This window comes from Typopeltis vanoorti, chromosome 13 (assembly GCF_054136105.1).
Source record: "Typopeltis vanoorti isolate ZY-2024b chromosome 13, IOZ_Tvanoo_1.0, whole genome shotgun sequence".
Classification (NCBI taxonomy): Eukaryota; Metazoa; Arthropoda; class Arachnida; order Uropygi; family Thelyphonidae; genus Typopeltis; species Typopeltis vanoorti.
In genome coordinates, this window is record NC_143561.1 from 83,819,923 (window position 1) to 83,837,128 (window position 17,206).

The 17,206-nt window shown below is 37.4% G+C and overlaps 1 protein-coding gene across 1 annotated transcript in view; it reads left to right on the forward strand.

Annotated features, from left to right (window-relative positions):
* Nucleotides 1-16,390, forward strand: part of LOC150100319 (poly(rC)-binding protein 3-like) — an 874,229-nt gene extending 857,839 nt beyond the window's left edge. Inside the window, exon 15 of the transcript XR_016549294.1 lies at nucleotides 13,519-16,390. The gene's annotated coding sequence lies outside the window, so the exon portion shown is untranslated. The remainder of the gene's footprint in view (nucleotides 1-13,518) is intronic.
* The last annotated feature ends 816 nt before the right edge of the window (nucleotides 16,391-17,206 follow it).

Consider the following 17,206-nt stretch of genomic DNA (forward strand, 5'->3'; position numbering starts at 1 on the left):
CAGTAGGAGGAGAAATGACTGTGGAAGAATGATATTGTGGCATAAAAATGGGAATAGAGTGAATGATGCAGAGGACATAGTAGAATTAGAATTGTTCAATGAACACTTATTGGAGTATTTCATCCTGGAGGAGTCAGTTTTAATGCTAGAGGGATAGGGCAGGTTCATGGTTTAGAGGTATAGGAGGAGAGTGTGTTTCAAATATTGAGTACTCTGGATGTCAGTAAAGCTGTGGGACTGGATGGTATTTCACCACAGGTTTTGAGAGCATGTGCTAGGTAACTGACAGTGCCTTTGACCTGGCTTTTCAATTAAAGTCTGGCTGCTGGAAAGGTGCCCATGGAAAGGAAGGAAGGTAAGATAGTGCCATTGCATAAGGGCGGTAGCAGACTGGAAGTGTATAATTATAGAACCAGTTTGTGTGTCATCAGTAGTTAGTAAGATCTTGGAGAAAGTAGCGAAGGCTCATATAAAGCATTGGGCAGATGAGAGTAATGTTATCTGTGAGAGTCATCATGGATTAGTGAAGGGGTGCTCTTGTTTTAGCAATATGCTAGCCTTTTATAATAAAGTTACAAGAGCATTGGATGAGGGAAAGGCATATACAGCCATTTTCTTAGACTTAGCGAAGGCTTTTGACAGGGTACCGCATAATAAGTTGATATTTAAGTTGCAGCACATAGGTCTGGATTCATGATTGGCTGTCTGATAGGTATCAGAGAGTTGTGTATGGTGGAGCAGTTTCAAGGAGGTAGAGGGTTACAAGTGGGGTTCCACAGGGTTCAGTATTGGAACCTATATTGTTAAACCTTTATATCAATGACATTGTCAGTGGATTGCAAGGGGATATTCAGTTGTTTGCAGATGATGCAAAGCCAGGAAGGATTATTAGTAATGGTGCTGATGTGGTAGCTCTGCAAGAGAATTTGAATAAGCTAGATAGATGGGCAAATGGGTCCATCTTTCTAGCTTATTGTCTTGAGGTTTGGGAAACATCGATGGGACGCTGCATGCTCTATGGGAGGAGTTATGCTGGAGGAAGTAGGGGAGACCAGAGATCTGGGGTTGGAGATTGATAGAAATCTGAAATTTAGGTGATATATTGCAAAGGTGGTGAAGGTAACACAGAGGACTGCTGCAATAATGAGAAGGACACTGACCTGCAGAGATAAAAGGGTTATCATTCCCTTGTATAAGACTCTGATCAGACCACACCTAGACTATTGTTCTCAGATTTGGTCCCCAGGATTTGAAGAGGATAAATTAACTGTGGAAAGGCAAAGGCAGATAACAAAAATGGTTTCAGGACTGTACAATGTTAGTTATGAGGATCGGCTGAGGGGAATGTGGACTGCAGAGTTTGGTGGATAGAAGAAGGCGAGGTGATATGATTGAGACTTTCAAACTGTTGAAAGGTGGTTGCTGGGTTGACACTGGGGAGTTCTTTTGCTTGGTTGAACAGCGGGAAGGAGTTATGACAAGAGGCCATACCTGGAAGATACGAAAGGAAACCATGAGCAAGAGGGTGAGGAGTGGTTTCTTTGCATGGAGGGTGGTTGAACCATGGAATGCATTGCCTGATGGAGTGGTGAGAGCGAGAACGTCCAATGAGTTAAAGGAGTGGTATGATAGACTTTGTGTTTTTTAGGGAAGGGACCTCCCCTCAATGAGTCTTGATAGACTTTGTGTTTCATAGGAAGGACCTCCCACGATGAGTCTTTTGACTCCATGGAGGCCTGAATAATAATAATAATAATAATAATTTCATCTGCCTTGTTTCTTATACTTCTAGTATTTGTATACAAACACAACAGCTCATTTCTGGATCCACAGCTAGTTCCACTGATACCACTCACTTGATGTGATTTCTCCATGCTCGAATGGGGCCATTTCCCTTTCTGCTTCTTCATTTTGGAGCCCTTTTCAATTCCAACTGTTTCCTCTTGATCCCTGGTCATCCCATTCCTTTTCTACCTACACGTGCTCTCACCTCCTCTTGGAGCATCCACCTTTGTCACGCTGTGTACCCCTGTCCACCCTGAGCCTCCCCCATTTCGCTGCTCCTCTTGCACACCCATTCTCTCATTTTCTATACTCATATCACTCACTTCCCCATTCATATCCCCCTCTTCAATCTCTCCTGTTCTTCCACATCACTTCCCTCTCAATCTGGTTTATTCTCTCTATTCATTTCTCTACCTTCCAGCAGCAGTCTCTCCAAGCGACTCAGACTATAACCACTCAAATGCAGTCCATCGCTCCCATACAGCTCATTTCATCCCTCAAACTCATTTCACACATTAACAAACTGTACTCTCATCTTCTTAAATATTTCAGCCAGCATATCATTCATAATCCTAGCTCTCTGCCTCATTTCACCACAGTCATACCTAGGCAACACACTGACTACCCTTCCTGTCACACTATTCTCTTTTATCCTTCCAAGCAGCCTCCTGATATCCATTCTGACACGCTCTTTGTCCTCTCTCAAATCATTTGTGCCAATTAATACTATTAACTCTTTTGCTTGCTCCCACCTCATATCCAATGCCTCAATCACTCTACTCATTTTACCTCCTGGAAAACATACCTTGTGCATTCCATCCTCTATCACACCTTTAATAATGGAGTCGCCATATAATGCCACTCGCTCATCTTTCGTTAACTCTTATCTTATTTTTGTTATTATTCGTCTAGCTCATCTTAGTTTTGACCTGAATTCTCTTTAACTTCATTCCGCATCCATTTCATTTCTTGCCTCATCCAATCCAATTCAAGATTTACTTATTCAAGTGGGGTTCTTCCACCATCCCTTAAGACTAATTGAGTCCTCCTAATGAAGGATTTAGCATGCATTTTTTATGACTGTAGATCCATATGTTCCCACAGACCAGTTTTCTCATTGGGAACAAAACACCTGAGTTTCTGGATGAAAAGATCAACAACCTCCACTATTATATCCAGTTCACTCTTGAGTTAGAAGATAACAATCAGGTTGCCATTTTAGATCTCCTATTACTTCATCAACCAGATGGCAGCCTTCACTTCTCAGTATTCAGAAAGAAAACACAAAATGGAATTTGCATTCATCCTCTTTCACACCATCATAACATGTCAAAAATCTGGCACTATGAAAACTTTAGTGCATTGAACATGCTCTCTTTGCTCCACTGAATTGCTACTCTCCCAAGAAATAAATCACATCAAGTCCACCTTCCTTACTAATAGATTTACTGAATCATATGTCAACAAGATAATAAATAATTATGGAGTTTCATTGTCATCTGCCTCTCATTGAATTAGTGATACATAGGTGCTCCGTCTTATCACCATTCTAGAAGATATGCCTGGGTGCCTCCATAGTGCAACTGGAGGAACAGCAGAACATTGCGCCCTTTGCCTGGAAAAGACCTGGGTTCGATTCTCGTCATGATGAGGAGAATCCTTATATAGGCTTTTTCAATTGAAAGTGAGTTAGCCGATCTCGTACGACAGTAGCAGGTTTTTTTCTCCCAGAAACTCAGGTTTTTCATCCCAGATACAGAAATCGGAACTTCAGAACACAAGCAATTTACAGACAAAAAGTATTGTTGTTGATGATGATGATGGTCAGTATGGATTTTAAAGAGTAGATCCTGTTTTTTTGCATTTTATGAGAAGGTAATGAGTATTAGATAAGGGAGGATTGTATACATTGCTTTTCTTGGACTTTGCAAAAGCATTGAATATATAACCACACAAGTTGGTGTACAAGCCACTGAGGATAAAGGATGGGAATAAATAGTACATTGTTAGATGGACTGGTCATTGGCTCTCATCAGCAAGTTGTGTATGATGGAGCATGTCTCAAAAAAGGAGGATAACCAGTGGGATTCCTAAGGATTCTGTTCTTGGGTCCTGCTGTTTAACTTGTTTGTAAATAATATATCATACAGACTGACTAAGGATTATCAGTTGTTTGCTGATGATGCAAAGTTGGTGAGAATTATAAGCAGCACTGCTGATGTTAATTATTTTCAGAATTTTTTTTTTTTTAATCGTTATCTTTGTCCAGGAAGACTAGGACAAAGGAGTGGAGCTGTAGTTTTAATATTAATAAAAGTGCAAGGTGTTGCATTTTGGAGTACAGAAATATAAGGCTTCATACTATATTGACAGTGCTGTACTGCAGATAGTGGATGAGATTCAAGATTTGTGAGTGATGGTTTGACAGCAGACTGAAGTTTAGAAGGCATATTTTAAGTGTTGCAAAGACTGTACATCTTAGTGACACTGTATAAAACACTCAGACCACACTTGGATTATTATGCTCAGATTGGTCACAGTTTTCATTGTGATGTGGACATATTGAAGAAGGTCCAGAGTTGAGTGACTAAGACAATATCAGCACTCTGGAATGTTGGCTATGGAGAGAGAGGTTGCAAAAATGTGAATTTCCAAAGTTTGGCGGATAGGAGGAAAAGAGGTGATATGGTACAGACATTTAAGTTAGTGAGGGGATTTTATGGAATTAATCCAGAGGGAAAGAACCAGAGACCATCCCTGGAAGTTACATGGGTGGTCTAAAAGGTTCTTGGCCTAACAATGAAAAAACGAATTTATAATTTCAAAATTATTTTTATTTTTCAACATAATCTCCCTTAAGACTAATACATTTATTCCAGCCATGCTCCAGAGCCATTATTACATCCCCATTGCAGTTCTCAGTAAGATCTGTAAAATATCCCTCTACAGCCGCAATCACCTCTTGATTCGAAGAACAACGCTGACCAGTGAAGAAGAGTTTTAGTTTTGGGAAGAGATAGAAGTCAGAGGGAGCCAAATCTGGGGAATAGGATGGATGTTCCAACAATTCATAGTACAGATCCCTTAATTTTCCCATTGCCAAAACACCTTTGTGGGCAGGTGAAGTGAAGTGAAGTGAAGGCTACCATCTGGTTGATGAAATATGATTTTTTTCTTCTGCAAACTTAGTCTTTTCTCACGAATTTTTTCATATAGTCTGATTAAAAGAAAAATGCTGACCAGCGAGGAAGAGTTTTAGTTTTGGGAAGAGATAGAAGTCAGAGGGAGCTCAATCTGGGGAATACAGTGGATGTTCCAACAATTCAAAGTGCAGATCACTTAATTTTCCCATTGCCAAAACACCTTTGTGGGCAGGAGCATTGTCCTGATGATAAATGATTTTTTCCTTCTGCAAACCGGATCTTTTCTCACTATTTTTTTGTCTAGGCTGGTTAAAAGATCGGAATAATATTCCCCAGTTATTGTTTTACCCTTTTCAAGATAATTAATAAACAAAATGCCTTCATGATCTTTCTGCTGATGGAACCAACTCTGTCTTCTTTGGCATTGAACAACTGGCTTCTGTCCACTGTTTTGACTGCTGTTTGGATTCTGGTGTGTAATGGTGAATCCAAGTCTCATCCATAGTAATAAATCAACACACAAAATCAGTCTTATTCTTGTTAAAACACTCCAAGCACTGTTCAGAGATTTTCATGCAAGTCCGTTTTTGATATGCTGTGAGCAAGCGTGGCATCCATCTTGCGCATAGCCTTTTCATTTGCAATTCTTCATGCAAAATACAACTTACACATTCTTTTGAAATGCCTATAGTCTCAGCAATTTCACACACTTTGACTTGCCGGTCATCCAATATCATATCGTGCACTGGATCAATGATTTCTGGTGTTGTTACACTTTTTGGACATCCTTCACGTGGATCATCTTCAAGGCTGGTATGACCACATTAAAACTCGGCAGTCTATTTCTTAATTGTCGAAAATGAAGGAGAAGAATGCCCATAAACTTTTATGAACTTCGAATGAATTTCTTTTGTCATTAAGCCTTCTTTTACAAAGAATTTTATAGCACGATACTCAATTTTATCCATTTCAAGGGATACAGACAACACTTTTGCTTCAGACAGCTGTATAAAACAAACTACTTGATAGAATGACTTGCAATTTCACTTGGATGCTTATGACAGATATACCAACTTAGAAAAAAAAAATCTTGCCAATAGTATTGCTACTATGGTCAAGGCTGAGAACTTTTCAGATCACCCTCGTATGTAGGAGTGTGGTGAAGAAGTAGGTGAGAAGCGATTTTTTTTTTACATGGAAAATTGTGAATGGAACACATTACCAGAATATGTTGTTAATGCAGGAAATATTCAGTATGATAAATATGTTGTCAGTTGAATGAACCTCCAACGATGAGTCCGGCAACTCCATGAAGATTGTAATAATACTTTTTTTTTTAAATTTATTATTTTTTTTAAATCCTTACTATAATTAGATTATAGTAAGGTTCACTCTACATCATGAATGTGCAGTTTATGCATGTTCTTGTAATTAATTTGAAAGTCATACTAAAGATGCCATTGATACTAGGGCAAAAATTTTATACTAATAAAAATATATACATAAGGTAAATCAATTTTGTTATATATTAACCATCAGATGGCAGCTGGCTGAGAAGCCCTTGATACCAAACCTATCTAATTCCTTGGAAATGTCCACTGCAAGAGTATAGGTTTCTCCAAACCTTTCCACAGCATGTATCAAAAGATGGCTGGTGTAGGCAAGATCAGTGTGGTGAATCTTGACTGATGGTGAATCCGGTGGTCACTGATTAGATAACAATTCTCTGCGTGTTAGAACTGACTATTGATGACTTTCTCCATTACTTCAGATCTTTTATTTTTAATCACCTATATGTATATGGGTTTGTATACCAGCTGAGCATAACATAGTTTAGAGATGATAAAGGACATTTGTTAGTTTGGGAACATATCTCGAGTACAATTGATGAGAGACCATTAGGACAAAAAATCCTTTTTGGTATCCAGGTTGATCAAGATTTTTCTAATATCTCTTTGGTAGAAAACTACAAGAAGGCATGAAATGCATTGTATCAGGTAAAGATGAAGGCGATTTGCCTTGGTCATCTACACAGGAATTGGATGAGAAGAATACTACCCAGGGAGATCACTTTAGGTGATTGTGTAATACTGTCATCTCGGTGGGAGGGAGGGAGGTGCACAGAAATTGCATCCAACTGTTTTTTTTTTTGCAAGGACTAGAAAACATTACTGACATTTGTGTAGAGGCAAGTTTTCCACATATAGTCCATCCTTTCACAGTCAGAATGACCCATGCTAATGATTATTTTGCAGATGTTGAGAGCATCAATGTAGGAAAGCTGTGATTGAAGCTGGAATTTTTGTCTCAAGCAAATTAAGATATTCTCTTTTTTGGACTACCTTGGCACACTTCTTGGGATAAGCATGGCTTGGATATTGGGCAGGAATTTTGAACAGCACAGATAATTTCTGTAATAGAATCACAACAAGTATCTGGATCTAGAAAATAGTAAAAGTGGTCTGACCAAGGGAAGGAAGGGTAAAAGTCTCAGACATCTTTCCATTTGCATTGTTGTAGTGTCAAAGGATATGAGATTGTGAATGGAGTTAAGGGAATTCACAAAATCAATAAATGTCTTTTCCCCATCCTCTAAACCCAACCTTTCCCAAAATCCAGAACACACAAAATCAGTTGCCATCTCCTAATCTGGGACAACTCAGAAAAAAATTGCATACATTCTCAAAAGGTATAACATACAGACCTCTCCTTCAGGCATACCAAAAATTACCTATCTTTACCCACTCACCAAAAGATCATCTTGAATCTACAGCATTCCTTGATCCTGCAAACTTCCATATATTTGACAAATGGGAAGAACTGCCAGTATCCATTTGGAGGAAAACAGAAACTATGTCTATTACTTGCACTATAGCTATTCTAGAGTAGACCATACTATGGCTACAAATGACCAGATCCAATGTAATAAACCTGACTTTTATACAAGAGCAAATATAAATCAGAGAGATTATTTCTAGAATCTGCCACAGCATTCTTCAGCTTAAGCATGAAATCTGGAAAAAGAAAGTACATTGGAGGAAATACAAGATGAATAATGGTAATAATCAGTCACATGAAGAGTATAAAGAACAAGCCAGGAGAGTGACTCAGTTAGTAAGGAAAACAAAAGTATAGTATGATCTGAAATTGGAAAATCAGGCAAAGAAAAAACTCTAAAGAGTTTTTTTAGATATGTGCCAAGTAGAAGGAAGAAGGATCATGGTAGGGTGAAAGTGGCAGAATGATAACCTGCAGAAGACATTATTGAGGTATTCAGGTCAATTTATAAGCATGTTTCATCCTCATCAGGGTGGAATCATGAGGAACGTAAGTGTAGAGGACATAGGAGAGGATGGTTTAATTGTGAGTGAGTAGGAAGTATTTGAAGAAATAAATAAGATTGATGTCAATAAGGCGATAGGATTTGATGACATATCACCGTACATCTTAAGGAAATGTTCCAGGGAATTGGCAGTAGCTTTGGTATGCTTGTTTAATCAAAGTCTTACAACAGCACAGGTCCCAAGGGAGTGGAAGGAGGGTAAAATTGTTCCACTGCAGAATGGTGATAAGGCTGTAGCTTCAAATTATAGGCCAGTATATCTGGAGTTGTGGTGAAGGTACTGAAGAGATTGGTGAGAAGTAGGATACAGAAATAGGTTGATAACAGCAGTGTTCTCTGTGGTTATCAGCATGGGTTCGTTAAGGGGAAGATGATGTTTCACTAACTTATGTACTACAATAAGGTGACATATACCTTGGATAGGGGAGATGCATATATACAGTGATGTACTTCAGATTTTGCAAAGGCTTTTGATAGACTGCCACACAACAAGCTCTTATATAAACTGAAACAAATGGGATTGGATAACAGACTTCTGAGTTGGATCAGTTATTGGCTGTCAGATAGGTATCAGAAGGTTGTATATGGGGATGCAGTATCCCAAAAGAGAAAGGTTACTAGTGGTGTGCTGCAGAGAGGAAGTGTTGACCTTGATCAGGCCTCATATGGATTACTGTGCACAGATTTGGTAACAGGGTGTTCATGGTGACGAGGATATGTTGGAAAGGGTCCAGAGAAGATTCACAAAAGGTCTTTGGAATGTGGAGTGAGAGGACAGAATGAAAGAACGCAAGTTGCAGAACCTTGTGAATAGGAAGAAGAGTGGGGGATATGATTGAGACATAACTAGTCAGGAGTTGTTATCATGTCAACATGGTGGAGATTTTTCATAGAATGGGAGAGGGAGCTAGGACAAGAGGTCATCACTGGAAACTGTATCTGAAGTGTGTGAGGAGTAGGTTCTTTGCATGACGAGTGGTTCGTGAGTGGAATGTGGAATGCTTGGGTGTTGTGGATGTGGACACATTGAATCATTTTTTGGTACAGTTGGATGAGCATTAAGTACAATAACGTGTACCTCCTGCGATGAGTTTCTAACTTCATGGAGGTCAAATGTTAATAATAGTGATAATAATAATAGTAGAAGAAATAGTAATGGAAGAATTAGAAAAAGAATTTAAAAACTCAAGAAATAGAAAAATCCCAGGCCTGGATGGAATATGCATTGAGCTCTTTAAATATGCAGACAATAGCTTAAAAGAAAACCTACTTAAACTCTTCAATAATATCTGGAAATATCAAAAGATCTTAAAAGAATGGGAAACTGGAATAGTAATAAATATTCACAAAAAAGCTCCCGAGGACAAATGTGGAAATTACAGAGGCATTACTCTCTTAATAACAGCATCTAAACTATATGCAAACATCTTAAAGAACCGACTAATTAAATATACAGAAAATTATTTAAAACAAGAAGAACAGTGTGGTTTTAGAAGAGGGCGAGGATGCACAGATGCCTCTTTCACAATGCAACAGATCATAGGAAAAAGAAAAGAATTTAACCTGCCCACTTTTCTTCTATTTATTGACTATGAAAAGACACATGATAACTTGAACAGAAAGCTACTCTGGAAAATATTACATGACAATAAAATACCTCCTCATTTAATTAAAGCAATAAAAAGGCTATACAGAGAAACAAAAATTTGCAGATGGAACATTATCAGAACCTATAACTATAAATAAAGGAGTAAGACAAGGCTGTGGCTTATCCCCAATCCTCAACATTTATATAAACAGAATCCTAAAAGAATGGAAAACAACCATCAAAGATGGAATTAAACTAACAAATAATATATAGCTAAATACAATACTTTATGCAGATGATCAAGTACTAATTTCAAATTCAGAAGATAAACTCCAAATTACAACCAAACCATCTAAATGGTTCCTTTCTCATTGTGTCAGTTGCCCTCTGCAAGCTCTCGAAAAATTCCTCTATCTCTGAAACAAAAAGGTATGGCAATGTGTGGAAACACCATTTAAAAAGTCAAAATTTGCTTAACAATAAAATAATAGAACAAGTTACAGAATTCAAATACTTAGGAAATATAATCTTGCAATATAATACTGATTTACAATAGAATGAATGGCATAATTAAAAGAAATTTTGGAAAAAAATGACTAAAGAAACTCTATTAAGATTACATAATATGACCACTAAAACATCTCTCAAATTTGGAAGTGAAACTTGGATTCTAAAACAAAGAAACAGACAAAGATTGGAAGCAGCACAGATGAAGTTTCTAAGACCTCTCCTGGGACTCACTAGATTAGATAAAAAGAAAAACACAGAAATAACAAAACGATTAGATACAAGAAATAGAAGAATACCAGCAAAATTGGCTACACCACATAGAAAGGATGAATAATAATAATAATATTCCTAAACTAGCACTAGAATATAAACCTATAGGAAGAAGAGACCGTGGACGTCCAAGATTAAGATGGAAAGATTAACTTCATTTGCAGAACAGGACATAAAAAGTCTATACCTAAATTGCTTAGATGATGAATAATAATAATTACAACATTCACCAAATGTGAACAAATTTGGTGCCTCACTTTACCTAAAACATGGGGGACAGTTATCTTGAGACTTTAGCAAGTTTCCATCACTGCACTCATGAACCCAAGATGATACTTTAGTGACCAAGGTGAAATATTAGCATAATAATTTATAAGCTATATATATTTACTATTATCTCTAGACTTGTTTTTTCCATTACTCATGAATACAAGTGGCAGTATAGAAGGCAGTAGGATTATGTGACTGCTGATTGGCAAGCTTTCTAAATGCATTACCATCAGGTTCAGTTCTCTGATATTATTATTATTATTCAGGCCTCCATGGATTCAAAAGACTCATCGTGGGAGGTCCTTCCTAAGAACATAAAGTATGTCAAGATAAATCGAGGGGGAGGTCCCCCCCTAAAAAACACAAAGTCTATCATACCACTCCTTAAACTCATTGACCGTTCTCACTTTCACCACTCCATCAGGCAATGCCTTCCACGGTTCAACCACCCTCCATGCAAAGAAACCATTCCTCACCCCTCTTGCTCACAGTTTCCTTTCGTAACTTCCAGGGATGACCTCGTCATCACTCCTTCCCGCTGTTCAACCAAGCGAAAGAACTTCCCAGTATCAACCCTGTAACCTGTAACCACCTCTCAACAGTTTAAAAGTCTCAATCATATCACCTCTCCTTCTTCTATCCACCAACCTCTGCAATCCACATTCCCTCAGCCGATCCTCATAACCAAAATTGTACAGTCCTGAAACCATCTTTGTCATCCGTCTCTGTACCCTTTCCACAGTTAATTTATCCCCTTCAAATCCTGGGGACCAAATCTGAGAACAATAGTCCAAGTGTAGTCTGATCAGAGACTTATACAATGGAATGATAACCCTTTTATCTCTGCAGGTCAGTGTCCTTCTCATAATTGCAGCAATCCTCTGTGTTACATTCACCACCTTTGCAATATGTCCCCTAAATTTCAGGTTTCTATCAATCATCAACCCCAGATCTCCTGTCTCCCTTACTTCCTCCAGTATAACTCCTCCCATAGAGTATGCAGCATCCCATCGATGTTTCCCAAACCTCAAGATCTTACATTATGCTGCATTAAACCGACAAAATCTCCCCCCCCCATTCATTTGCCCATCTACTATCTAGCTTATTCAAATCCTCTTGCAGGGCTACCACATATGCACTATTACTAATAATCCTTCCCAGCTTCGCATCATCTGCAAACAACTGAATATTCCCTTGCAATCCACTGCCAATGTCATTGATATAAAGGTTAAACAATATAGGTCCTAGCACTGAGCCCTGTGGGACCCCACTTGTAACCCTCTGCCTCCTTGAAACTGCTCCACCATACACAACTCTCTGATACCTATCAGACAGCCAATCCTGAATCCAGTTGACCAATCTGACATCCAGACCCATGTGCTGCAACTTAAATATCAGCTTATCATGTGGCACCCTGTCAAATGCCTTCGATAAGTCTAAGAAAATTGCAGTATATGTTTCCCTCATCTAATGTTCTTATAACTTTATTATAAAAGGCTAGCATATTGCTAAAACAAGAGCGCCCCTTCACTAATCCATGTTGATTCTCACAGATAACATTACCCTCATCTGCCCAATGCTGTATACGGGCCTTCACTACTTTCTCCAAGATCTTAATAACTACTGATGACACACAAAGTGGCCTATAATTAGACACATCCAATCTGTTACCACCCTTATGCAATGGCACTATCTTACCATCCTTCCATTCCCTTGGCACCTTTCCTGCAGCCAGACTTTAAATGAAAAGCCAGGTTAAAGGCACTGTCAGTTCCCTAGCATATTCTCTCAAAACTCGTGGTGAAATACCATCCAGTCCCACAGCTTTACTGACATCCAGAGTACTCAGTATCTGAAACACACTCTCCTCTAAACCTCGAACCTGTCCTATTCCTCTAGCATTAAAACTGACTCCTCTAGGATGAAATACTCCAATAAAGTGCTCATTGAACAATTCTACTATGTTCTCTGCATCAGTCACTCTATTCCCATTTTTATCCCACAATATCATTCTTCCACAGTCATTTCTCCTCTTACTGGCCACATAGCTAAAAAATTCCCTTGGATTTTCTTTGGATCTTATGGCAACCAGACTGCTGTACGTTTGATGTGGCCCTGAAAGGTACCACTAACACTACAAATCAGGGATTGTGGTGTGCCAGATCCCTTGCTCAAAAACAGCTTGTTGCTTAATCTTAGTATGAAAATATGAATCATGTATTCAATTTTTTCTACACACACACACACACATGCACGTGCACACGCACGAAAATTGCCAAGCAAGAAATCGTCATAGGCTAAAATATTTTAATTGATTAACCATGCTACTGGCCAAGTGCATCCATGATACGAAGCGTATTTGATCCATAATGGCCGGTAAGGTGGTTAAATGCATTCAATTATTATATCACTTTTTCAAATAATGTACAGCATTTGTAATCTCACTGTTTGGAATCAACTCACTCATTGAACACATTAACTCACTGAATGGAGTATCAGTAACTCATGTAACTATAATATCTATGAAGGCATTTCAGTGAATAGTTTCAGTGCATGTTATTAATCCTCATTAATACTCTGATTTATTTATGCACTTCTTTTTTTTTCAGTTTGCTTCTCCAGTAGATGCTTCTCCAGTAGTCCTTTGGCTTAACAAGACCTTACCTCAGCACCATATCTTGCACTCCAGTTTCCAACCCTGAGAAGCGTGTATGTGTATATGGAAGCCTTCTTCCAATGAAAGTGTTCTGTACCAGTTCAGCTGCCACTCTATAGGAAATGTACAAATCTGTAATTACCAGCCCCATGTCCTCCCTCTGAAATGACATATCATTTGAAATACATGCTTTACTTATCACTTGCTCTCCAAGGGCATTGCAAAGCAAAAATGAGCTTCGATGGTATAACTTACCATTATTTGTAATACACAATGATTCTTGATAACACAGGTTGTATGAAATTAGTTTATAAATAATTTTGTGTCTTTCAGAGCCATACTATTCTATGATGTAATAATGGTTCAACAAAGTATAGAGCTACATTGTTTAATCACTAGTTAAAAGTATTTTGTGCGGTTTTTGAAAGATGCTAAACTTTTATGATTCACTCGTAGAGTGAATATATTCTGAACAAATATGAACTAAAGAAGCAGGGAGCTGTTTTCTTACAGTCCTGGCCTGTTCTGTGCCATATCACTGTACATGTATCACTGTACAAAAGATCATCTTCGGCACATTTTGTTGTTTGTTGTACAAAGGAAGACTTTTGTACTTTCACTACTTAAGGGAATCAAAGACCAAAGTCTTCCACGTTGTTTCAAGTAAAGTCTGTGGGAGAAAATTAGTCAACACAGCGCTATGGATACTGGTGCAGGTATTGCTAGCCAGAAAAAAAAAGTATATTTTATCGAGGTCTCTAGTTTTTGAATATAGGCACGGCTGTTTAAAATCTCTTGGCAAGGCTTTGTCCTGTTATTTGCTCACAAAGCTGTCCTTGCACGACAATCTTTTGCCTTTAATATACTGTCTTGTATAAGCGTGGTTGATTTTTTTTTTTGGTTGTTTCTCTTTGGTACTGCCTATAATAAGCAACACAACAGTTCAAATATGAGCTTTCTACATTCAATGAAACTCACATCTTAGCATTCTAGCTCCCATGGTTATGGTTAAATAGTAATATTTGAGAAACCCTTTTACCTCCCTTTTAACCTTTCTCCCTTTCCAATTATTCCACCAATAGTTAATACTACCTGTCAGAATGTGCCCTCAGAAAACTGAGGCCTGTGAGTGTCTAGTCATATCACACACATGTTAAACTATTTGGAAAAAAAAAAAAAAAAACTGTGGTATTCATCCTACTATCAAGCACTCAAGGTGAAGGTCTCTCTCCCTTGTTATTTTTTTCTCTAGTAATAATCTAATTAGCACCTTTTAGATAGATTTTTATTGTAACATTTTGACATTTTTCAGTATTTTACCATAGAATTCACCTTTAGCATTCCTTGTATTTTAATTTTGCACATTCTTGGTGTTTGCATGAGAGTATAAAATGTATTTTGCACCCTCAACATTGTAGTACTAGATTAGGGCTGCATATTTTCACCTTACTAGCTGGAAAGAACAAATCTTTGGCAAGATGGCACTTTTCTGAAAAACATATTTGCTACCAACTAGTCACTAAGCAATACAGTGTGATGTTTATGTGTTCTTGTTTAGCTACTATCCTTTTCACACCTAAGTAGTTCATTGAGTTACACTTGACCTTTCATTTTATATTTGCTGTACAACTAAATGATGCAATGGTTCAAAATGCAAATAAATGCCATTCAGTACCTAATTGTCTTCATATACTTAGTTTTTATAATTTTTTATCGAATCAATTTTTAATAACCTCACATGTCAATAACTTTATGGCTTGAGTCAGTGTATGTCTTATCCCCTTGAACATCTGTGATGTAGGGAGTCTTTAAATGGTTAATGATTTACTGCAGCTTAAGCTGTGATAAAGGAACAATCAGGAAGTGATAGATTTTGACTGATAAGCCTATATGAAAAAAATATACAGGGCACAGTCAGTTTTGTCTACATTATATATTTTTCTTTGTTAAAAGTAAATTGTTTTTATGACATAATCTTAGACAATGTTTGAATAAGAAGTCTTGTACAATTTCATCAAATGCTCTAAGAATACAAACATATCCCAGCACTTCATGGCATATCATGCACTATAACTTGCTCACATGCCATTTTTTCTGTGCATTACTATACGTATTGCTATAACACTGTTTTTCTGAAATCAGGATTAGGCTGAACCACAGCTGAATGTGCCAAGCTGGAGTTTTATGCTCTAGACAGTTATACGATAAGTTAATGTAAGAGCTGTCATTGTAACATGTGCAATATCATGTTCCCCTTTGTTTTGTTAAAGAAATTTTAGATCTGAATTATTGTATTATTTGTGAAATGTTTGTCAGAAAGTTACATTATTCTGTAATTTATAGCACTAACAAATATACTGTAGCACACAATTTCCATGGTTATGGGATTTATTGCTAAAACTATCCAGTGTAAATTCTCTCCATCACTTATTACTTTGATATTGTTACTACTTAATATATTATTCATTATATTAAATATAAAAATATACCATGGATATTTGAAGTGCTACATTATATGTGGTTATTATGTAATTATGTAAAATCTTTATGGTGGCCATTACTGTTTTACCTGAATGTCAGGTGATGTTTTTGTTGCCTTTGTGTATGATGAGCAACATATCTAGAGACATATCAGAAACAGTTTTATATGAGATGGTCACAAAATATCAATGCAATAAATCCCACAATGTACAATTCAATATCATTTATACAAGTTCAAATTTGAAGAAACTGGAATGATGTGTTTCAAAGAATGTGCAAATATTGGGATTGACAGCTGTATTCTGATGCTGCTGGTTGAAAATAAAAATTGTTGTGATGTTTGATATTTTTAGCTGTCAGTGATTATTGAAAAATGTACATTTTTTTAGTAATGCCAGTTGATAATGGCTTTTTTTTTCCTTTTACACCTACGGTATATCGGTACAGTGGGTGGGCTAAAGATTTTTTTCTATTGTTATAGTGTGCCCTCTTACAATGAGTCCTTAAAGGTGTCACATAATAATAATAGTTTTTTGTATATTTTAATTATTGTTTGCACAGTCTAGAAACCCTGCTCTAGAGACCAAATATGGAACTTTTAAGCCACTTCAAGCTTCCAGTAAGTGGGGGGGGGGTCTCACATTGGATAATGAAATTCATCTCTCTCACCTAAGACCAACCCCTCTGATTTTCACATTTTTGGATTCAAATGCAGTCTGCTGGTTAGAGAGCCAATATGCTACTCGGCCAACCAGTTGTTTTTTTTTTTTTTTCAAGATTTTAGATTTCCTACTTCTTTCATAACCTTGTAATTGCACATGTCCTTTTTCTAAACCTCATCCTGACACAAAAAGAGGGAATATATTAATAATCAACCACTTATCCAAGATCTTAGTTTATCAATTCTGTTAAAACAGGAATCATCTGTTGCAAAAGTATATTACAGAAAATACAGGATATTCAACATATCCTGTATTTTCTGTAATATCCTTTTGCAATTACATGTCCTTATTATAGCCCCTCTCTCTCTCTTATCTACCAGCCACTTTTTCCTTTTAAACCAATAAAACCTTCAATCTCTTCACAGGAAACATTCTGCAGACCTTACACTAGCTTTGTTACCTTCCCCTGGGTCAATTATAACCCAGCACTTCCTCATC